The sequence below is a fragment of the Scyliorhinus torazame genome, chromosome 8 (assembly GCF_047496885.1).
Source record: "Scyliorhinus torazame isolate Kashiwa2021f chromosome 8, sScyTor2.1, whole genome shotgun sequence".
NCBI lineage: Eukaryota > Metazoa > Chordata > Chondrichthyes > Carcharhiniformes > Scyliorhinidae > Scyliorhinus > Scyliorhinus torazame.
Window position 1 is genome coordinate 26,172,308 of NC_092714.1, and position 6,547 is coordinate 26,178,854.

Below are 6,547 nucleotides of genomic sequence, written 5' to 3' on the forward strand. Positions count from 1 at the left end.
CCAGAAGAAAATGATTAGCAGCACCCTGAGCAATCCTGTTTTATCATACAAATCTGATGTATTTTTAAACCTACACTGTAACCCAAATTCGCCGTCCGACATTCCAAGACCCCGGACGAGCCCCAAATTTATGTTAACACACCCTGGACTAGTATGCGGTTGTCCCCAATTTATGTTAACACACCCTGGACTAGGATGCGGTCTCCCCCAATTTGTGTTAACACACACTGGACAAGTATGCGGTTGTCCCCAATTTATGTTAACACACCCTGGACTAGGAAGCGGTCACCCCCAATTTATGTGAACACACCCTGGGCGAGTATGCGGTCGCCCCCAATCTATGTTAACACACCCTGGACTAGTATGCGGTTGTCCCCAATTTATGTTAACACACCCTGGGCTAGAATGCGTTCACCCCCAATTTATGTTAACACACCCTGGGCTACTATGTGGTCGCCCCCAATTTATGTTAACACACCCTGGGCTAGTATGCGGTCACCCCCAATTAACGTTAACACACCCTGGACTAGTATGCGGTCGCCCCCAATTTATGTTAAAACACCCTGGGCTAGTATGCGGTCACCCCCAATTAACGTTAACACACCCTGGACTAGTATGCGGTCGCCCCCAATTTATGTTAACACACCCTGGGCTAGTATGCGGTCGCCCCCAATTTATGTTAACACACACTGGGCTAGTATGCGGTCGCCCACAATTTATGTTAACACACCCTGGGCTAGTATGCGGTCGCCCCCAATTTATGTTAACACACACTGGGCTAGTATGCGGTCGCCCCCAATTTATGTTAACACACCCTGGACTAGTATGCGGTCGCCCCCAATTTATGTTAACACATCCTGGACTAGTATGCGGTCACCCCCAATTTGTGTTAACACACCCTGGGCTAGTATGCGGTCACCCCCAATTTATGTTAACACACCCTGGACTAGTATGCGGTCACCACCAATTTGTGTTAACACACCCTGGGCTAGTATGCGGTCGGCCCCAATTAACGTTAACACACCGTGGACTAGTATGCGGTCACCCCCAATTTATGTTAACACACACTGGGCTAGTATGCGGTCACCCCCAATTAACGTTAACACAGCCTGGGCTAGTATGCGGTCGCCACCAATTTATGTTAACACACCCTGCACTAGTATGCGGTCGCCCCCAATTAACGTTAACGCACCCTGGGCTAGTATGCGGTCGTCCCCAATTTATGTTAACACACCCTGGGCTAGTATGCGGTCGCCCCCAATTAACGTTAACACACCCTGGGCTAGTATGAGGTCGTCCCCAATTAACGTTAACACACCCTGGGCTAGTATGCGGTCGCCCCCAATTTATGTTAACACACCCTGGGCTAGTATGCGGTCACCCCCAATTTATGTTAACACACCCTGGGCTAGTATGCGGTCGCCCCAATTTATGTTAACACACCCTGGACTAGTATGCGGTCACCCCCAATTTATGTTAACACACCCTGGGCTAGTATGCGGTCGCCCCCAATTTATGTTAACGCACCCTGGATTAGTATGCGGTCGCCCCCAATTTACGTCAACACACCCTGGGCTAGTATGCGGTTGTCCCCAATTTATGTTAACACACCCTGGACTAGTATGCGGTTGTCCCCAATTTATGTTAACACACCCTGGGCTAGTATGCGGTCGCCCCCAATTAACGTTAACACACCCTGGACTAGTATGCGGTCGCCCCCAATTAACGTTAACACACCCTGGGCTACTATGAGGTCGCCCCCAATTTATGTTAACACACCCTGGACTAGTATGCGGTCGCCCCCAATTTATCTTAACACACCCTGGACTAGTATGCGGTCGCCCCCAATTAACGTTAACACACCCTGGGCTAGTATGAGGTCGCCCCCAATTTATGTTAACACACCTTGGACTAGTATGCGGTCACCCCCAATTTATGTTAACATACCCTGCACTAGTATGCGGTCGCCCCCAATTAACGTTAACACACCCTGGGCTAGTATGCGGTCGCCCCCAATTAACGTTAACACACCCTGGACTAGTATGCGGTCGCCCCCAATTAACGTTAACACACCCTGGGCTAGTATGAGGTCGCCCCCAATTTATGTTAACACACCCTGGGCTAGTATGCGGTCGCCCCCAATTAACGTTAACACACCCTGGACTAGTATGCGGTCGCCCCCAATTAACGATAACACACTCTGGGCTAGTATGAGGTCACCCCCAATTTATGTTAACACACCCTGGACTAGTATGCGTTCGTCCCCAATTAACGTTAACACACCCTGGGCTAGTATGCGGTCGCCCCCAATTAACGTTAACACACCCTGGACTAGTATGCGGTTGTCCCCAATTTATGTTCACACACCCTGGACTAGTATGCGGTCGCCCCCAATTTATGTTAACACACCCTGGACTAGTGTGCGGTCGTCCCCAATTTATGTTAACACACCCTGGGCTAGTATGCGGTCGCCCCCAATTAACGTTAACACACCCTGGGCTAGTATGAGGTCGTCCCCAATTAACGTTAACACACCCTGGGCTAGTATGCGGTCGCCCCCAATTTATGTTAACACACCCTGGACTAGTATGCGGTCACCCCCAATTTATGTTAACACACCCTGGACTAGTGTGCGGTCGTCCCCAATTTATGTTGACACACCCTGGGCAAGTATGCGGTCGCCCCCAATTAACGTTAACACACCCTGGGCTAGTATGAGGTCGTCCCCAATTAACGTTAACACACCCTGGGCTAGTATGCGGTCGCCCCCAATTTATGTTAACACACCCTGGGCTAGTATGCGGTCACCCCCAATTTATGTTAACACACCCTGGGCTAGTATGCGGTCGCCCCCAATTTATGTTAACACACCCTGGACTAGTATGCGGTCACCCCCAATTTATGTTAACACACCCTGGGCTAGTATGCGGTCGCCCCCAATTTATGTTAACGCACCCTGGATTAGTATGCGGTCGCCCCCAATTTACGTCAACACACCCTGGGCTAGTATGCGGTTGTCCCCAATTTATGTTAACACACCCTGGACTAGTATGCGGTTGTCCCCAATTTATGTTAACACACCTTGGGCTAGTATGCGGTCGCCCCCAATTAACGTTAACACACCCTGGACTAGTATGCGGTCGCCCCCAATTAACGTTAACACACCCTGGGCTAGTATGAGGTCGCCCCCAATTTATGTTAACACACCCTGGGCTAGTATGCGGTCACCCCCAATTTATGTTAACACACCCTGGACTAGTATGCGGTCGCCCCCAATTTACGTCAACACACCCTGGGCTAGTATGCGGTCGCCCCCAATTAACGTTAACACACCCTGGGCTAGTATGAGGTCGCCCCCAATTTATGTTAACACACCTTGGACTGGTATGCGGTCACCCCCAATTTATGTTAACATACCCTGCACTAGTATGCGGTCGCCCCCAATTAACGTTAACACACCCTGGGCTAGTATGCGGTCGCCCCCAATTTACCTCAACACACCCTGGGCTAGTATGCGGTTGTCCCCAATTTATGTTAACACACCCTGGACTAGTATGCGGTTGTCCCCAATTTATGTTAACACACCCTGGGCTAGTATGCGGTCGCCCCCAATTAACGTTAACACACCCTGGACTAGTATGCGGTCGCCCCCAATTAACGTTAACACACCCTGGGCTAGTATGAGGTCGCCCCCAATTTATGTTAACACACCCTGGACTAGTATGCGGTCGCCCCCAATTAACGTTAACACACCCTGGGCTAGTATGAGGTCGCCCCCAATTTATGTTAACACACCTTGGACTAGTATGCGGTCACCCCCAATTTATGTTAACATTCCCTGCACTAGTATGCGGTCGCCCCCAATTAACGTTAACACACCCTGGGCTAGTATGCGGTCGCCCCCAATTAACGTTAACACACCCTGGACTAGTATGCGGTCGCCCCCAATTAACGTTAACACACCCTGGACTAGTATGAGATCGCCCCCAATTTATGTTAACACACCCTGGGCTAGTATGCGGTCGCCCCCAATTAACGTTAACACACCCTGGACTAGTATGCGGTTGCCCCCAATTAACGATAACACACCCTGGGCTAGTATGAGGTCACCCCCAATTTATGTGAACACACCCTGGACTAGTATGCGGTCGTCCCCAATTAACGTTAACACACCCTGGGCTAGTATGCGGTCGTCCCCAATTAACGTTAACACACCCTGGGCTAGTATGCGGTCGCCCCCAATTAACGTTAACACACCCTGGACTAGTATGCGGTTGTCCCCAATTTATGTTAACACACCCTGGACTAGTATGCGGTCGCCCCCAATTTATGTTAACACACCCTGGGCTAGTATGCGGTCGCCCCCAATTCATGTTAACACACCCTGGACTAGTATGCGGTCACCCCCAATTTGTGTTAACACACCCTGGACTAGTATGCAGTCGCCCCCAATTTATGTTAACCCACCCTGGACTAGAATGCGGTCGCCCCCAATTAACGTTAACACACCCTGGACTAGTATGCGGTCACCCCCAATTAATGTTAACACACCCTGGGCTAGTATGCGGTCGCCCCCAATTTATGTTAACCCACCCTGGACTAGAATGCGGTCGCCCCCAATTAACGTTAACACACCCTGGACTAGTATGCGGTCGCCCCCAATTAACGTAAACACACCCCGGACTAGTATGTGGTCACCCCCAATTTATGTTAACACACCCTGGGCTAGTATGCGTTCGCCCCCAATTTATGTTAACACACCCTGCACTAGTATGCGGTCGCCCCCAATTAACGTTAACACACCCTGCGCAAGTATGCGGTCGCCCCCAATTTATGTTAACACACCCTGGACTAGTATGCGGTCGCCCCCAATTTATGTTAACACACCCTGGACTAGTATGCGGTCGCCCCCAATTTATATTAACACACCCTGGGCTAGTATGCGGTCGCCCCCAATTAACGTAAACACACCCTGGACTAGTATGTGGTCACCCCCAATTTATGTTAACATACCCTGGGCTAGTATGCGGTCGCCCCCAATTTATGTTAACACACCCTGCACTAGTATGCGGTCGCCCCCATTTAACGTTAACACACCCTGGGCTAGTATGAGGTCGCCCCCAATTTATGTTAACACACCCTGGACTAGGATGCGGTCGCCCCCAATTAACGTTAACACACCCTGGGCTAGTATGCGGTCGCCCCCAATTTATGTTAACACACCCTGGACTAGTATGCGGTCGCCCCCAATTTATGTTAACACACCCTGGACTAGTATGCGGTCGCCCCCAATTTATGTTAACACACCCTGGACTAGTATGCGGTCGCCCCCAATTTATATTAACACACCCTGGGCTAGTATGCGGTCACCCCCAATTTATGTTAACACACCCTGGACTAGTATGCGGTCACCCCCAATTTATGTTAACACACCCTGGGCTAGTATGCGGTTGTCCGCAATTTATGTTAACACACCCTGGACTAGTATGCAGTCGCCCCCAATTTATGTTAACACACCCTGGGCTAGTATGCGGTCGCCCGCAATTCATGTTAACACACCCTGGATTAGTATACGGTCGCCCCCAATTTATGTTAACACACCCTGGGCTAGTATGCGTTTTTGTCCCCAATTTATGTTAACACACCCTGGACTAGTATGCGGTTGCCCCAATTTATGTTAACACACCCTGGACTAGTATGCGGTCGCCCCCAATTAACGTTAACACACCTTGGACCAGTATGTGGTCGCCCCCAATTAACGTGAACACACCCTGGGCTAGTATGTGGTTGTCCCCAATTTATGTCAACACACCCTGGACTAGTATGCGGTCGCCCCCAATTTATGTCAACACACCCTGGACTAGTATGCGGTCGCCCCCAATTAACGTTAACACACTCTGGGCTAGTATGAGGTCGCCCCCAATTTATGTTAACACACCCTGGGCTAGTATGCGGTCGCCCCCAATTTATGTTAACACACCCTGGACTAGCATGAGGTCGTCCCCAATTTATGTTTACACACCCTGGACTAGTATGCGGTTGTCCCCAATTTGTGTTAACACACCCTGGACTACTATGCGGTCGCCCCCAATTAACGTTAACACACCCTGGACTAGTATGCGGTGGCCCCCAATTAACGGTAACACACCCTGTGCTAGTATGCAGTCGCCCCCAATTTATGTTAATGCACCCTGGACTACTATGCGGTCGCCCCCAATTAACGTTAACACACACTGGGCTAGTATGCGGTCGCCCCAAATTAACGTTAACACACCCTGGGCTAGTATGCGGTCGCCCCCAATTTATGCTAACACACGCTCGACTAGTATGCGGTCGTCCCCAATTAACGTTAACACACCCTGGGCTAGTATGCGGTCGCCCCCAATTAACGTTAACACACCCTGGACTAGTATGCGGTCGTCCCCAATTTATGTTAACACACCCTGGACTAGTATGCGGTCGCCCCAATTTATATTAACACACCCGGGGCTAGTATGGGGTCGCCCCCAATTTATGTTAACACACCATGGACTAGTAAGCGGTCACC